The sequence below is a fragment of the Nycticebus coucang genome, chromosome Y, assembly GCF_027406575.1.
Source record: "Nycticebus coucang isolate mNycCou1 chromosome Y, mNycCou1.pri, whole genome shotgun sequence".
Taxonomy (NCBI): domain Eukaryota; kingdom Metazoa; phylum Chordata; class Mammalia; order Primates; family Lorisidae; genus Nycticebus; species Nycticebus coucang.
Genome location: NC_069805.1, coordinates 33,405,060 through 33,424,518, shown reverse-complemented (window position 1 = coordinate 33,424,518; position 19,459 = coordinate 33,405,060). Strand labels below are relative to the sequence as shown.

The window sequence follows — 19,459 nt, the reverse complement described above, 5'->3', positions numbered from 1 at the left end:
AAATATGCGAAAAAATACTCAACATCTCCAATAATCAAGGAAATGCAAGTAAACTCCTAATCAACTACCACCTTGTCCCTGACAGGACGACCATTAGTAATAAGGCAAAAAATGGTGGATGCTGGTGTGATAGCAGAGAGAAGGGAGTTCTTATACATTGTAAGTGGGACTATAAATTTGTACAGCCTCTATGAAAAACAGTATAGCAATTTCTCAAAGAAATAAATGTAGACTTACCATTTGACCCAGCAATCCCACTCCTGTGTATCTACACACGTACATACACACACACACACACACACACAAAGTTATTTTATCAGTAAGAACCCTCCACTTGCGTATTTATTGCAGTGCAAGTCATACTATCTAAGATGTGGAATGAACCTAAGTGTGCATCATTTCATGAGTGGATTAACAAATATGGTATATATATTATGGGGATAGATAGATAGACGGATGGATGGATAGACAGATAATAGATACATAGGCTACTACAGAAATTTTGAGAGAAACTGTTATGATCCATCATTTCACTTCCAAGAAACACAGTTGGCAGTGCCCTTTCAAACCGTGCAAGTTTCAACCTCCTCGACTTATTTGTGCTGCTGACAGGGCTTCATTTGTTTTTGTGTGGATTTTACATTTCTTGATTTTTGTATATCTCAAAGCCTTGTAACGACCCATGTGTGTGTGTATATATCCACCACGCAAGCTGCTCATCCAGAAGAAGAAATAATTAATGTCCTTTGCAGCACTTTGTATGGAAATGGAAACCATTTTTCTAAGTGAAGTGTCCCAGGAAGGGAAAGACAAACATCAGGTGTGCTCTCCAATAATTTGGAAATGATCGCCGGACACACACAGGCATGGAGAGAAGTAAAAGTCCTTGGAACTCAAAAAGGGGGTAGGAGAGGGAAGGAGGGGTAAAATCTTATGTATCAGGTACAATCAACACTATTTGAGTGATAGGAACAGTAATAGTCCCAACTTCAGATTCCATTAACAAATGCTATCCATGTATAGAAGCATTCATACCCCTTAATTATTTGAAGGGAAAAAAATAATAATTACCTATTGTTTTAGTGCATATTATTCTGGTGATAGTTACTTAAAGCCCCGACTTCAGCATTATATAATTCATCCACGTAAGAAAAACACTTTTACTCTCTAAATCAATTGAAATTAAATTAATTAATCAATTACTTTTTAAAACTAATTATAATAACATTGACCATTGTTCATATACTTTACATCATATACTAATAATTCTCACAAAATCCATATGTATTGAAGTAATCATTTTAAATTAGATGAATTTGTGGCACACAAAGGTTAAAGTAAAAATTACTGGGGTAATTTAATTACTGGGGTCCAAGATATAAAGAGACTTTTTTTTCATTCAGTTTATATCTGCATCTACTTCTATGTCTATATCCATATTTATGTCTATGTATTTTTAGGAGAAGGGTCTTTGCCTGTAGTCCTAATTATTCTTCTATGGCTAATATCCAGAATCTATAAAGAACTCAAACAAGAAAAATAACCCTCAATAAAAAGTGGATAAAAGACATAAACAACTTTTCAAAATAAGATAGACAAATGGCCAAAAATCACATGAAAAAATGCTCAAAGTCACTAATCATCAAGAAAGTGCAAAGTAAAATCACAATGAGATATCACTTTTCTCAATGACCTTTAAAGTCCAAAACAAGATTCTTACCTGGCTGCAGAGAGAAAGGACTGCTTATACACTGTTGGTGGGACTGCAAAATAGTACAAACCATACGGAGACTCCTCAAAGAACTACAAGTAAACCTACCATTTGATCCATCAATCCCACTACTGGATATCTACTCCAGGCACAGACTGACAAATATTGAATGATCTCTCTTATGCTTGGTATCTAAAAAAAAGTGGAATTCAGGGAAGCAGAGAACAGAGTGGTGTTTGCCTGGACTGAGGAATGAGGGATTAAGGAAATGTGGCTCAAAAAGTACTGTTTCAAATAAATAGAATTAATAAATTTGAGAGATGTATTGTACAGCATGGTGACTATAGTTAATAACCCTATATACTTGAGAATTGCTAAGAGAATACACTTTAAATGCTCTCAGCAGAAAAAAAAATAAGCATGTTTGTTGATGGATGATGTTTGCTAAACATATGTACAGCAATCATAATGTTTTAGTCTCTTTGTGGGTTGCTATTAATGAATACCTGAAGCTGGGCATCTGGAAAGAAAAGAGGTTTGTTTCGATTTTTGAAGAGACGGGGGAGCGGAGGGCTCGTCTCATCCAGGGGCCCTGAACCAAGGAGCGCGGAGTTTGAAAAGCCAGCAGCTCGGGGTTCGGTGGCACCCGCCCCATCGGCCGAAGTTGGGGGGGGTGGGGCGCCAAGCGCGCGGGGTGGGGGAGGTCCTGGTCTTTGGCTTCTCTACTCCGTCCTGTTTTAACAGCGAACATGTCGCGGCCTGTCAGGTCAGTGCGGAGTCCGAGGCCTGGAGCGGGTTGGAGGGGGTTGGGGGGTGAGTGGTGGGGGACAGAAGCCTAGAGTAGGCCCTCCTGAGTGCCACGCGCGGCCTCCTCCCTTTCGGGGCCCGGCGCGCCCTTGAGCGTGGGGGGCCTTGCTGGCGCGCGGGGGTGGCGGCTGCGCGCCCGTGCGCGCTTCCCTCCCCGCCCCGAGCTGCTGCAGGCTCCGGTCAGTTCTGCTGCCTCCCCCACCCGCCTCACTTGGAGCCGGCGGGGTGTCCCTGAACACCCTGGTCGCCGGAGGGGGAGGGGTGTGAAGTCAGCTCCCCCAAGCAGGCCCCACCTCCTCGGGCCGGCCCTCGGAGCCCACAGGAGAGACGCCGACTGCTGCTCCCTACCTTCCGCGGGGAGGGGCGGCAGCATTCGTACTGTCCCTTCCCCCGCGACTTGCGTGGCGGTGGGAGAACTCAGCCGTCTTTCTCGGGCCGATCGCGGTGTTACATGCGAGGGGGGAGGGGCGGTTTTGCCACCCGGCCCGCCTCTATCCTCCCGGGTCTCTGCAGGCCCCGCCTCCCGGATCGGGCCGGGCGTGGGCGGGACCCGTTCTTTTCCCCTTGGGCTAAAGTGAGAGTTCGGGCTGGATCCTGGAAAATTAAGGACTGCTGCCTCTCCCTTACCTCGGAGTTTTGAGAGAATTAACCCCAAAGTTCGCTTTTTCTCTCCTGACTAGAAAATGTCCTTCTTCGGGGAAATGCCCGTACTCAGGGAGGCGCGGGTTAACAGCATGGCCCAAATCCCGTGTAGTCCTCCTTCCACTCTTACCGTGTACAGGTTTCGGGATATTTTTGTAACCCTCTCCTTCCCCGAGTGACTTTAATAATAAAGAGACTAGGTTCTGTTGTTAAAAAAAAAAAAAAAAAAAAAAAAAGAAAGAAAGAAAAGAAGTTTGTTTCATTCCTTGTTCTCCAAGCTATTTAAGAGGCATGGAGCCAGCACCTGCTTTGGGTAAGGGCTTCAGATTTCGTCCACTCATGGCAGAAAATGATGGGGAGCTGGAGTATGCAGATATCACACGGAAAGACAGGAGGCAAGAGAGTGATGGTGCCAGACTCTGTTCATAAGCAGATGTCATGGGAGCCACTATGGTGAGAACTCACTACTGGAGAGAATGGCACCCGGCCATTCATGAGAAATCTGTCCCTATGACCCAAATACCACCCTTGCAGCCCCACCTTCTACACTGAGAATCAAATTTCGACATGAGATTTGGAGTGTCAAATATCCAAACCATAGCAATTGTACAATATAAAGGATAAAATTATTTGTAAATTATGCCTCCACTCAATAGTAGGCTAAGTTAGGAAGTATATCTTCAAAAGTCAGATGGGAAAGGAGGTAATTGGGAAGAAAGTTTAAGTCTTGCTAAAAATCTATACTTTCTCATGCAATGATTATTAGGTGTTGAGAGATTTTTATTACATGAAAGAGTAATTGTATGCGTGTATATGTTATGAAAAGAATTTTCATTGTGGAGAACAAAGTATAGAAGAAAATATTTAAAGTCAGGGAATTTGATGACAAATACATCCTAGTAGTTTAAACCAGAGCCTTAAGAGACTGAATTTGGTGGTACTGTGAAGATTGAGAAAGACCAAAAAATTGGAAATATTTCAGAGATAAGATAGAGAAGATGTGAAAATTTATTAAATAAAGGAAAGAAGAGTTACAATCTGGAATATAAATTTTACAAATAAAGATGTCTCCACTTAAATACAATAATCAATACAGTGCATCTCAAAGTAACTGCAGTTATTTCCCAAGTATTAGGAAAATAAGTCAAAATAACTACAAAAGGACAGGTTGCAATAGCGTATGAATAAAATGAAAGAGTGCCCTGATTCCTATTGGCTTCGATTAGGTCCTTGTTCTTGGTGTAGTTGATAAAGTTACAGAAAAAAATACATTGACCCAGGAATTTTATTAATGACATAGTACTGAGCACAGCATAGCATTATCCATTCTATAGATTAAATGAATGGAACAGGGCCTATAAATCTATGTCACCTTAAAATCCTGGGCCTGCTCTGATGTACAACTATGTCATCATGTACAATTCAATAGATGTCATTTGAGAGGATTTTGTTCATCTGGGATATGGAATTAGCTGGGAGAAAAATTTTTGTTGAAACTTTTTCAGTTGCTTTGGTCAGTCTCTTTGACAGTTTATTGAAAAATGTAGGTGTTATTGTCTAAATGTTGCTGTGAATATATGTTGTTGACATGATTAGCATTTATAATCATCTTGCTTTAAATAAAATAGATTACCCTTCACAGTGTGGGTGAGCTTCATCCAATCAGTTGAAGGCCTTAAAGAGCAAAAATTAAAGTTTACTAGAGCAGAAGGAATTCTGCTCCTGTCTCAGACAGGCTGCTGTCTGCCTGCCATTATTGGACTTGCCTATAGCTTCCACAATCCTATGAGCCAGTACTTTAAAATTAAGCAATCTCTCTCTGTCTCCCGCCCACCCCACACACACATACAGGCACAGTTTGTTGTGGCTCTGTGGAGAATGCTGATATAATCATATGAAGATACTTTCTATATAAAATCTGTATGCAAAATAATATTATGTAACTTTCCTTGATAGGACAAATAATACTAATAAATAAATACAAAAAGATTTAAAAATATAAATATGGATTATTAAACTTTTTGTATCTGACATAAAATGATCATACCCTTTTTAATGTATTTTCTCATTTACATGGTTTAATATAATAAATTGATATAAGCAATAAGCTCATTTCTTTTCTTCATTCTTTTCTGTAAAGTTACAGGGACACCCAACGGAAATAACAGTAGCTCTATGGCTTTTAAATATAATTCATCATTTAAGCACTATGTTCTTTTCATCTTTAAAATGAGAGAGTGTATACTGGATGAGTCCTACTTTCTGTTAATTTTTCACTTATTCATATTGAGCTCTGCCACTGAAGTTGAATATATATGAATTCTTACTTCATGTATACCTGAAAAAATGTATTTAATTCCCCAGAGAAATAACTTTCATAGAGTAAGCAATTAAATTTTCCTTTGAAGTCAAGGTAGAAATATTTTAAAAATAATATATGAATATCAATTCATAAATCTCCAGTAACATGTTTCCCTTTATTCCATTTTCATTACTTGAATGAAATGAGTTTCATTTCTTGAATGGAAAGGAAACCATGGGAAGTTATTTAAGAAATCTTCATTCATACTTATTCTGTATCAAGAAAGATAAATTCAATAAAAGTAGCCAGAATTAATTTTTAATTTTGTTTCTAATTGAGAATCAAATATCAATGCTATGTTCTTTAAATGTAACATTTTTTCTTTTTTGTTTTATTTTAAGCAACATTATTAAACCTTTCATGTCTAAGTGCTATATATGTTTAGAATAAAAGATCCTAAAATATTAATAAGATAAAAATGAAAATGATAATCCATTTACGTTATCAAAGATTCACATAGTTTTATTACAAGTTACTAATTGGAGAAAACAGTACTGCGTGTTAAAAGAAGCATTATATTTTGAATCTGCTTTTAATGGCCATTATACCAATGGTCTATCATATTTTCATTATAAACCCAATAAGTGACATGCGTATGATTGATTTTAACCATCTCCTTTGAAGCTGATTAAACCGGTAAAAAGCTATCACCAGATGCATGCAAAATCTTTTCTTCCCCTTCAGGAACATTAGTTGAAGACCAAAAAAAAAAAAAAAAAAACGAAAAAAAAATATTCACTATTATGAGTTAGTGATTTTCTAGAGATTTAAAAATAAAAATAGAAAATGTTCTTAAAAGCATGACTTTCCTGATGTTTGTTAAGTTCGGTGACCTCGTTATAAAATGCCATTGAGAATAAACTGTGCCCGGTTCCAGAAAGGTTCTCTCTGTACAGACTTTGTCCTGTAGACAGGTCACAAACAGAAGACTGTGCTTCTCTGTCTTGAGAAGTTATAGAATCATTGAAACTATGCAATTATATTGTCAGTCAAAAAATAAATAAATAAACATTCAAAACTCTAACTGTAAAAGGCATAATAAAGACTGTTGTTTTGATAGAAGTGTTATTTAAGAAAAAGGAGAAAAACTTGAAAAATATTCTAAAGTCTTGTACTTTGAAATAAAAGTCTCTTTTAAGGAAGGTATATATTTATTTTCATAGATTCTATTTTTTAAAAAGTAACTATGTGCTGCACTAGATCTTCAAATATACTGAATATTGAAGTCTCCTTTTATAAATTATCATAAATTATATAGCATTTATGATTATTATTTTATTTAATATAAATTATTCTGAAGTCAATAGTACAAAACATGAAAAATATCAGCTATTAAGGAATGGCAGTGAAATATTTATAATGTCAAGTCCAAGTGAATACTCAGGGAGATTGAATTCACTAAAAATTATCTTCTGCATACTTATTAGGGATTGTCATATTTTTAAGTAACCTGTTTGAGTTATTTTCCACCAATAGATGAAGTAGAATTTTAGTCTATTATTTTCTATGTAAAGTATCATTAATATTTTCATCAAATAAATAATTATATGATGACAGTGATGGATCTAACAAGTGAAGTTTCAAACCAAGAGGCTCAAGAAACATTAAGAAGGACAGCCACACTGAACGGGTGCATAGTACACATTGAGAACCACACCTTTGTTGAGACTTTTGTAAGAGACAAAAGACGGGGCAACTCAAATGAGACTCTATTTCTTTAAATTATAGTTTTACCATTTATTGGATATTTGACATTGGGAAATTACAAAATTTTTGAAATAGTAATATTTTCACCAGCAGTGAATTTGCTAAATACACTATTATAATTAGAGGGTAATGAAATAATTCTGTTATCAAATTTTAGTTCCATTCTGGAAACTTAATACATATTCAGTAAACGCTAGCTGTAATTAAAACTCGTGAAATTTTTAAACGTCCATTCTTTGCATTTGTAGTGCTAACATTTGTCCCATTTTATAGATGTGAACAAGGAGAGGATAAGTAATTTGTAGGAAATCATGACGTAGGAGAGCTTTTAGGAATCTGATCAGGAATGGGAGAAATGTTTTAAAAGAGAACAATAGAATGTCAAACATCTTATAAGCCAGAAACATATAACTACAAAATATAAAACAATCTGACTTACAATCATTTTTGGGTGATACTTAAGCCAAGAAACAAATGGCAATAACCTTAACACAGTTTTGTAAGGTCAACATAAAAGGGACACAACATTTAACTACATGAAAATAAATAATTGGATTTTGTTCTACAATATGAACTAGATTATGTTTAAAAACTTGAAAAAACACAATAAAAATATGAATGAGAAAATTAAATAATCACTTCTTTCATCAAAGATTAAAACTACTAATATCTTCTTATACATACCAATCCTGTGTTTGCTTTATTTTTCCTTTTTTTGCTAAATAATGTATTACAAACATTGCTGGACAATGATTTTCTTATTTCTCGGACCACATTCTAAGAAGCTTAGTATTATTATAAATATTTTAAAACTCACAACAATAACAATCATATAGCAAAGGAATTATACTTAATGTTAATGATTCTATGGGTTAAATGGAATTATACTTAATGTCAATGATTCCATGGGTTAAATGGTAGCTCATTGTTATTTAATCTAATTTTGTGCTTCTTAGATTATTAGCAAGACTGGACATTTTTCTTATTTATTAGCCATTGATGTCCCTTATCTTGTGGATAGCCTGTCCAGATGTTTTAGTTCCAATGAAATTCAAATAATTACCTGTTACACTCTCAATTTCCAAGGAAATAAATATAGCTATATGTTTGAACAAACTTAATTTAAAATGGGTTGCATTTTCTTATTATAAAAATAACTGATTTTCTCTGTAGAAATTAAAAGATATAAAACAGAGTAAAAGACAGTAAAAAAAAGAGACATATCATCTATCATTGTATGGTTTTGATAAAGTAAAAGATGTATAATGGTTAAAATGTTGTTATAAACACCTTTTTTGTGTTTTACATATACACATATAAATGCACATTTCTGTTTCTCTGAGAAAAAAGTACACCAACAGATTAAAGAAATACAAATAATCTCTTATACATTCCACACACAAATTCTTCAAAGCAAACTTTTAAAATTAGGTTATAGTACTTAATCTATTAAACTCTTCCAAATGTTGAATTAACCTCCTGTATGGTCATACCACATTTTGTTTATCACATACATACATGTTAATGGAAAATTGGTCCTGACTTTTGAAATCTATAATTTCAATTTTGAAATGTATCTTAAGAAAAATAATAGATATGGAGATAAAGTTTTGTAAGTACAGGCATCGAAAAGACTTTTAACAGGTTTCTATTGTCTACTGTGTGCCAAGGGCTGTTAGCCACTAAATTGCAACAGTTAATGACACTGACAAAATTTCTAACTCTACCAAGACTACCCTCTAGTGGGAATGACCATCAATAACAACAAAAAAATGTAAACATACACACATATATGCATATATACTTATGTTGATTACTGCTTTGCACATGACATCTATATTACATATGCAAATATATAAATATGTTCTCTAAGTTACAATGAATCAATAACGTGGATGAATCTCAAGATTATTATGCCAAGTGAAGAAAGCCTTGAAAGAAAAGCCTGAAATGAAAATGTTCAGTATGGTACCATTCTTGTAAAATTATGCACAATATAATTTAATTTATAGAGATACAGAATAAATTTTAAGTTGCCTTCAGCTGGAAGCAAAAGAATAGACGAATTTCTAAGTTATACAAGGAAACTCTACAATTGTTGTTTCCCAGTACAGTAATGGACACCTTCTGGGTAATTTTCATTATTTTAATTTTTGTTTCTAATGGCTATTGATGAGACAGAAAATATTGTCTGTTTTTTGCGCATTATCCATAAGTTATCTTTTACCACTTGTTTTTTCATTTTTTCCAGTAGAGTGTTTTCTTTTCCTTATTGATTTGTAAAGACATCCTCGGATTAAAAAATATATATACTACACATACACATATATATCTGTAAAGTATATTATAAATATTTTCTAAATTATTTTTTACTGTTTAATTATTTTAAGTCTTATTAATATAAAGATATTTTACATTTATAAGTAATTCAATTTAATTTATTCATACTTTCAGTAAATTATTTATGAAATACTTGTTAATACTGAATGAATACATCATTACATTTATTTTAGAATATGAATTTCAAATGTGATTACTTAGACACTTAGAAAAGAACAGTGATTCTAATTATAGGATATGTTCTATTTTTGTTCTTTTTTTTATACACAAAATTTCTATAGTGTTATATTTGAGGGGTGTTAGAAAAAAACATGAAGTTTATCATACATTTCAAATTTCAAGCACTGAAATTAATCACAGTAGTTGTCAATCATTTTATAATTTTTAAACAAGCATTTTTATTATTGCACCTTTTGTTAAAGTAACAGTTGTAATCATCCTATTGTCTTGCCTAAGAATTTTCACATTTATCTTTAAAATTGCACTAAGACTTTTATAAACCATGAAAATATATAATGGAATCCCAGCAGTCAGTAGCTTCAGAGACCATTTTGAATTATTTTGGAAATGTCAGAGTGTACCCAGAATTGTGAGTAGTTGCATTGCCTTTGGAATGCTCACTTGCCTATGAATGAGAAAATTTGTAAGTAATTGAACGATCATCTCTCCCTAAATTACCACCATGTTCCACCAGCTGAGTTACCAGGCACAATCAATTTGTAGCTGAGATATTGTTCTTGGATTTCCAGCAAATACAGATGGCAATGTTTGAACAAATTCACCAAATTATAAAGAGAACATCTTATAATTTCATTCTCCACTTGTCAATCAATGGCAATTATATACTCATTCAAATTTCAAATTTTATCATTATTTTATGATGTTAAAAGAAAACAAATGAATTGCAGTTTAGGATGTTAAGTCAAAGATAGGAAGAATGAGGTCAAGTTTGGCTAGATGTCAAATTAGACACCATTGCAAATGAGAGCTAGATGCAAAAATACCATGGGCACAATAATCAATAATGGCCCAGTCTAAAATAATTAATGTGAATCAGTTGTGCCTTCTTGATTAACTCTCATTATTTTTCTTTTTATAGCTTAAAAAATGTGTTCACTTTTCCATATCTATAAATTATTGTAGCATGTGGTACTAAACTGTTACAGGTATAAATAACCTTCAATTTGAAAAAAACATACTTTTTATTCAAACATGAAGCTATATTTTCTTGTGTAACAGGTTAATTCTACAACTTACTCCCCATGGTACATTCCACCTATTTAGCTTTTTTTCTGAAGACATTATCATGTACTTCCCAACACACACACACATGCACACACACAAAAACATAGAAAATGTTAGTGGAGAATGTTGTTTCCATCTATTAAAAATGATGAGTTAACTTATGGACAGAGTCAGATCTATAATCGATAAGAAGCTATTTTTATATGGACACTTTGGTGAAGGATTGACAGATGGAGCATCGAAAATCAGATGAGGTAAAATTGTTATTCCTCATAAAATATTGGTATCAATAGCTTACATAAAAGTACACAAATATAGATTCTAATTTTATTTATTTATTTATTTTTTGGTTTTTGGCTGGGGCTGGGTTTGAACCTGCCACCTCCGGTATATGGGACTGGCGCCCTACTCCTTGAGCCACAGGCACCGCTGATTCTAATTTTATTAAATGACAGACATGTTTTAAAAAGTTGTATATTCATTTATTCATTCAGAACATGTATTTTTAAAATCTGGTTGCTCTTAACGTGTTAGCTCATATGTCTGCACTTTACAGTATATGACAGCTGCTAGCCACATGAGGAAGCATTTAAAATACACCCCAAACACAGTTATATTTAATTTCAAGTAATTATTTAAATGATTATAATATTTTATTGGAAAGCTTATAAGTATGTTTGTGATACCATGAGTATATAAGTCTAATTTTTGAATTAAATTTTGCGAAGTCTAAATGAAGGTCAATTGTTCCTTTATGAGAATTTAACATCTTTATTGAGATGTGCTGTTAAGTGTAAAATGCACACTGTATCTCAAAGATTAAGTTCAAAAAATAATGAAAACATTTCAATAATAATTTTATAATGATTATGTACTATGTATTAAATCATAATTTAGATTTAAAGTTTAGCATGCTTAAAATTAGTTTTCTTGTTTTCCTTTTGCATTTTAATATAGATATGAAAAATTGTAAAAGTAAGGTATTAAGAGTTAATGTTGGTAAAGTACTAACAATTCCAATCGTATAGTTAAATCATTAATATTCATGAATTTCATAAGTATCCATTATTCTGACCTAACCTGGGGTCTGGATTTATTTTTTATAAAGCCTTTAAATAAGAGTAAGAATCTTCTATCAAAATGTATATCCAGAACTAACATAGTGGTGTTTGGAAACTCAGTTAAGGGAGTGGTGCTAAGTGTATTTCATGCATTGTTTTACTCAATTCTTACAACTCCATGAGCTGTATGTCATTACTGTACTTTAATACTCAGAGAAAGCAATTATCGTGTCCAAGAGGCACAGGTGTAGGCATTCAACAAATATCTTTTAAGTATCTCCCTTGTGCTTGGGCTGTCAAAAGCACATAAAAATTGCCAATGAACAAATATCACGAAGGTCTCTATCCTTCTGAAGTTTTATTTTACAGATAAGAATTAAGAATCTGAGAGGGAGGGAGTGGGGTGGGGCCTTAGTGTGTGTCACACTTTATGGGGGCAAGACATGATTGCAAGAGGGACTTTACCTAACAATTGCAATCAGTGTAACTGGCTTATTGTACCCTCAATGAATCCCCAACAATAAAAAAAAAAGAAAAAAAAAAAGACCCTTCAAAAAAAAAAAAATAATTCCCAACTTTTTTCATTATCTCGAGACATTTTTGCTCATACAGTAGTGATTTGGCATTATAAAGGTTATTTGGTTATCAAAAAAAAAAAAAAAAAAAAAGAATTAAGAATCTAAAGCTAGTTGTGACTTATAATTTTCTGCCTTCCCTGAATAATGCTACTCATGATAGTTTTGTGTTTGGGGATTAGTTATTTAATCTCCATGACCTTTATCAACTTAACCTCTAAATAAGGATTAAGAACAAACGTAATATTGAAACCAATATATTAATGCAGAATTTGGATTTCGAGTAAAATAACACATGTAAACATTGCTTTATTAGCCTATCACTCACATGTTTACATTTTTAAGTATTCATGTTATTTGAGAACAATTGCCAAAGCATAGTTTATTATATACTGACATTCAACTAGTCTGATATTATTTTACTACAAAGCATATTATGTGGTGTTGTTAAGTTAGTTCAATAAGTTTCTTTGAATGGATTCTCTTTCATTTTGTAACTTTGACATTAAGTATTGTTTTAATTTTGTCCCAAATGTATTTGTTCAAGGCGCAGAGGTCTTGAGGCCTTTCACTTAAGACATAAAATTTTCCTAAATAAAATTTTATGGTATTGCAGGATGTCAGAATTAGACCACCATGAACATTATATAAATAATGCTACAAAGTAATATTCATTTAATTTAAAACTTTTAAAGTAAAAATTCAACAAATTTATTCAAATTATATTTTAATTTTTTACATTATTTTACAATTTGAAAATTGTAAACATTACCAAAGTTTGATGTATTTAAACACTTATTCCAGTGTATAAGGATAGTCGCATCAAAACAGATGGACTTGTAAGAACACTTCCATAATATAAACCGTCAAGTTTTCATTTTGTGAAGTGTGAGGATACAGAACAAACCATAAATTTTTCCTATGAAAAATAATATGAAAAGTAGCATAAATTTTAATGGCTTAATGTATGAAAATTTTATCAGAAATGTCTAAGATTTTTTATTTTCATTAGGCACGTCAAAAGTATTTTAATTGATTTGCTCTCACATATAATGAATGCAAAAAAGTCCTTTGGATTTCTACTAAATCAGACATCAAACAAAAGTATGTTGATATCTTCAAAAGCCTGAGGCAGTCTAATTAATTTTTAAAATCTGCTTCATTTTTAAAAATATACATTTGTCCTACTCAAATACATGCATATTCAAAGTTATAAAATTGAATTTTCTGCCTTTAGCCCTATTTTAAGAAGTAATAATACTCATGAATACCAAGAACAAATATTCTTAGGGAATTTTAAATTAATAATACTTAGAATAACTGTTTAATAAAATGATTGTATTCTTCCAAAGGACTTCATGTTTTTTTGTTTGTTTGTTTGCAGTTTTTGGCTGAGGCTGGATTTGAACCCATCACCTCCTGCATATGGGGCCTGCACCCTACTCCTTTGAGCTACAGGCACTGCCCCAAGACTTCATGTTTTTAACCAAACAGCTCATAATGGGCTTAACATTAAGTATAAAATGACTTCTCAGGAAGTTCACAACTAAAAACTAATAACGGCATTTAAATTTGGAAAATCAACTCGACATTTAAAAAACAAATTTTTGAAGAACTTGCCAACATAATTTGAATATGTGATGAATGTTTTCTTAATTAAAAAAATTAGTTATGGCCTACTTATTTATTTAAACATTATGTAATGATGAGAATTCAGCTATTCTAATGAAGTAGAAAATAAACTTGGGTAAATGGATTCATAAAACATTCCATAAATGATATTATAAAAGAAACAATTCAAAAGCTAAAGACATTTGTTTTTCTATTAATTGAGTTCCCTCTTTGATTTAGCCTAATGCTACTTGACCAAAAGAAACAAATGAGTGTTTGGTTGTGGGGAATTGAAGTTAGGGGCTACTGAGAAATCTTATCACTTCAGAAATGACATGTGATAACCTTATTAAATATGAAGAAATAAGTCAAAAAGAATGTCTTTAAGGGCTTTGATATTTTATTGAAACTGATGGTTTTTCTTAAGAAAAAAATGGGTTATAGCAGTGAGTCACTGAAAATTGTTGCACATTATTTTTTATTTTAACTTCCATAAAGGCTTATTTTTCATAAAATTTTGTCCTGATATTGAAAAATTTTGTTAACATATTCATAATTTTTTTAATACAATAATATTATGTGTCTATAAGCTTCTTTTTATATATTGCTGTGAGGTGTACTCTGGGTATTCATGCAGTTCATCGTATGTACTAAGCCTTAGTACACAAGCTAATATGATAAATAAAATATTGAAAAGGCTAAGGAAAAAAAGAATAAAAGGAAAACTTTCTTGTGTTCTAGAGCGAGTCATTTGCTTTCATTCAAAACATATCAGAAACTACTACCTATAAAATTCACATGATTGTATTACAAATGAAAGCTGATTTTCTTAGAAGAAAATTGATTGTCTTAGTAGCTCCTAAAATCAGTGTCTAACTCTGATAAACGCATACTGAATGGTGAAAATAGGCATTTGAGGGTAGCATGCTCACATAATTTCTACAACAACTGGATTAATTTTTATGAGTTTAAATATTATTCCTTTAAAGTTTTCCCTTATGACAAAGACAAAACATAAGTGGAGATACTCATTTGTTGACCAGAATGATGTTAAATTGTAGCCAAAATTCTCTGAGATATGATATTAAATTGCCTTTCTTTGTGTAAAGATAAATATTCAATGAATCACAGAATTAGAGATGTTTCACAAAGAGTTCTGAATTATTCCCAGTCCATATAGAAAAATCATTAAAACAAACCATAGCATGACCCTGTGTGCATCTCTGATAGATGCTATAATTAATAATAAAAATGTAATAATATTCGTATTATATGGATTATATGAATGGATTCCAGGAAAAATGAAATAAAAAGCAAAACATTGTATTCGTGAATATTTGGGTAGGCATGAGACAAAAAAAACTGAGAACAGAAGAAAAAATAATAAGAATTAAATGCAACATAAATTCCAAGCGATAATGAGATGTTTATTAGGATTCAAAAGTTTACTTACAAATGGACCACATTGGTATGCAAGAAAATTAAAGGGGGTCACCGGTAATATGATCACTTCTAAATGAGGAAGAAGCCTAGGGGTTAAATGAGTTGCAGAGCTGACTATCCATGAGTCTGAGTCGGGGAGCAGCACGGACAGAAGTAACCAGTCTTTCCTCATCAAGCACTAGCATGTTAACAGGAAGAGACCTTAACATCCTTCCTGTTAGCATGCCAGTACTTGAGTCTAGAGGGTACTCTAGATGCTGTAAAGATCTCTTAAAGCTTTGAGCTTCCTTTGCCTGGTGAGAACACTGAGGAAGTGTTTTGACCCATAGAGCCTGTGAAACTTTTGCTTCATAAAATAGAATATACCATATGTTACAGTGTTGTTATGTAGCAATAGAGCCCTAGGCATGACCATACAACATACTGCATTCAGGCTGTGTCTGAAGGAAGCAAGCAAATAAGTAAATAAATCAGTTATCAGGTTTCTGCTTTTATTTTATTTAACCAAAATTTTTTAAAGCTTTCTTTTTCTTTTCTTTTTTTTTCTATTTTAGTGGAGGATGAGTTGGCCAAACATAGTGCCTCATGTCTGTTATCCTAGAGCTCTGGGAGTCAGAGGCAGTGGATTGCTTGAGCTCAGGAGTGCAAGACCAGCCTGAGCAAGAGCAAGATCCCTAAAAATAGCCACGCATTGTTGTGGGCACCTGTAGTCCCAGCTACTCAGGCAGTTGAGGCAAGAGGATCACTTGAGCCCAAGAGTTGGAGGTTGCCGTGAGCTATGATGTCATGCACTGTACACTCTACCCAGGGCAACAGAGTGAGACTTCATCCCCAAAACATAACAAAACAAAACAAAATAAAATAAGTAATAAGACTTTACTTATCTATTCATAGTCAACCTAAAACTTATGTTAGTTTTAAAAGGGGAACAAATAAAGATACCTAGGAGGTGAAGTCTTATTTATCATTCCAGATCCATTTAAAATCTTTGTAATTTAAGAAAAAAATGGATTACAGTATATATGAAAATTGAAAAAAGGTCTTAAATTTTTTAGTTAATATTATTAGGAAATAAACTCATCAACTTTCAGCTAAATGAAATTTTTTAATTTCAATTCTTTGTGTTGATAAAAGGAAAACAATGTATTCAAAACCGACAAGGAAAGAAAAAGGCACTCTGATTTAGAGTTACTACATTATGAGTATAATTCAGAAATTGATCAGAAATCATGTACTTAAAAATGGATAAAATAGGTCTGATAAAGCTTATAGACAATGCCTTTTTTTAAGGAGCTGAATAACTGAATTTGAGTATGTTCCCCCCAAATTCTTCAAAGCAAACTCTTAAGATTAGGTTTTATTACTTAATCTATTTAAACTCTTGCAAATGTTATGTAAACCTCCTGTATGGGGGTAAGGGTCACAGTGTATGGCACAGCTCTTGAGGGAGAGACACAATTATAAGTGGAACTTTATAATCAGTGTAATCTTTTTTGTACCCTTGATGAATCACAAACAATAAAACACAAATATGAAAAAAAAATGATTGAGTACTAAATTCTAATAAACAATAAAATAAAAGTTGACTTGTAATTGAAAGTTGACCATAAAAAGAATTTATCTTTACAGTTTCCAGAACCATCTTTGAAATGTAAACATTAATATCATTAATACATAATGGTCTTTAGTAACCGTTTCTTTGTTCTGGAAGAATTTATAGAAAAACATTTAATGTATTCTATCCAAAACCTTGAACTGTCGAGAAGTATGGTCTCCAATATGTCATACTTGGTCTGAAATCTTTGAGCCTATTTTTCTTTGTTATTTGCTTCTTTTTATATATATTTGTGTGCTTCTTCTTTAGGAGTATTTTATTTTACCTTATTCCTAATATTTTTCCATCCTACATATTGCTAGCAAAAGATAAACAATAGCATTTATAGTAATGATAATTAGAAAGTCCAGGATCAAAATATTGGTTAAAAAATATAATTCTATCAAAAGATATAACCGTTTCCTCTGCACCAAGAAACAAAGTAATTTCTGTGTTGAAAATAGAAATATTAAATATTTTGAGTATTTGAGTATTAAATATTTTGAATATTGACTATTTGAATATTTTGAGCCTTTTCAATTTTACCTACTTTTGTTGACATCTTGTTAATACCTATTAAATAGAAACTACTTTAAGTATAGAACATATTTCTTAATACCCTTTACATTACTATTGCTGACGACAATATAATTTATTGCCTCTGGGAATCAACAGTATTTGAAAATGCCAAATGTAAAATGGGTTTTGACTGCCCCTCTCTGGTTATTGTCTCTTCTGTCATTTCTAAATCAAGATCTATCTGTTAGTTTGCATTTAATATGCATTAGAATTCAGGTTGGCATTTGGGACCTTCCTGGAAGCACTGACTGTTCTCTCTCTTCATTCTATCTTATGTCTTTACAGCTAAGATGTTTACTGATTTGGAGGCACCCTAGGTTCAATAAAAATGTTATGAATTTCTCTTTCACTGTCATTGAATCAAATTACTTCCTGTACCTTAGATGTTTGAGATATATTTTTGAGAATAAAAATTCTCACTTTCCTATACAGTGAACAGCACTGTAATTTTAAAGGGAGCAATTTCTTTTCTTACAGTTTCATAGTTCTCTTTATAGATATCTTTCACGTCCTTTGTTAGGTAAATTCCCAAATATTTCATCTTCTTTGGCACTACTGTGAATGGGATAGAGTCCTTAACTGCTTTTTCAACTTGACTGTTGTTGGTGTCAAATGGTCTATGAAGTGAGTGTATGATGCCCCATGATCATATCAATGTATACAGTTATGATTTAATAAAAAAATAAATAAATAAAAAATAAAGGGAGCAAGAACAAAGATAAAATGCTCAGATAAATATTAAATAGGCAATTAATTTTAATATTAATTATTTAATATAAATAAAAAGCTTTTTTAAAACTTTATCAGAATGCCTTCTCTACAGTGGTGATGATATAGTGTCAAAAACAGTAATCCTAACCAGAAAAAGTTAATTCTGTCATGGATGTAGACATAAAAAATTATCACAGAGTAAAGTAAATTTTACTTTAGAGATCGAGTGTGTAATTGGTAATGGGAAATTCAAAGAAGAAATTCCTAATTTGATCTGAACAGGTTAGAGAAAACTTCCCAGAAAGGGTGACACCTGGGCCTCTGAACTAGGAGTATGAGTTTGACTGGAATACAATATATTGGAGGTTAGAAATGCCAAGTAGAATTTCATTGTCATTTCCAAGATTAGGTGGTACAAAAATGCCTAGTTTGTTTATAAGTATAAGCGACTCCACTCAATTTGATTATCACCTCTTTTGTGTAGCCTTTCCTGCTCAGCTCAGCCACAATACATGTTTCCTCTGAGGACCCATTGTCAAATGTTTCATGTCCTACAGTTAGATTTCTGCCTCATGATTGTCTAGGAAATGTGTCTTTTGAAGATATAGATTAAGGTAACTGAGTTAGAACTTGTAAATTTATAAAGCAGTCATTTATTTTGATTGGCAAAAAACAATGGAAAAAAAAGAATCTTTTAAGGCTGGTGACTGTATAAAAGGAAGCGATCACTCATATTCTTAATGCAAAGTAAGAATATAATACCATGTGATATTCTTAATGTACACAATGAATAAACTACAATTTTTATTATTGTGAAAAGTCACATAAAACGTTTTACATATTTTTTTCTAAATCTTCTCATATGTTGTAATTTTCTTTTTTTAATATTAATTTATTTATTTTTATTAAACCATAGCTGTGTACATTAGTATGATTGTGGGGCACCATACACTTCATTCATAGATCGTTTGACACATTTTCATCACATTAGTTAACATAGCTTTTGTAGCATTTTCTTAGTTATTTTGCTAAGACCTTTACATTTCACATTTACTAGGATTCACATATACC

General features: G+C 32.6%; 1 long non-coding RNA gene across 1 annotated transcript in view; it reads left to right on the top strand.

Annotated features, from left to right (window-relative positions):
* The first annotated feature begins 1,238 nt into the window (after nt 1-1,238).
* LOC128578997 (uncharacterized) overlaps nt 1,239-19,459 on the top strand; it is a 35,770-nt gene continuing 17,549 nt past the window's right edge. Inside the window, exon 1 of the long non-coding RNA XR_008378021.1 lies at nt 1,239-2,477. This is a non-coding gene — a long non-coding RNA (uncharacterized LOC128578997). The remainder of the gene's footprint in view (nt 2,478-19,459) is intronic.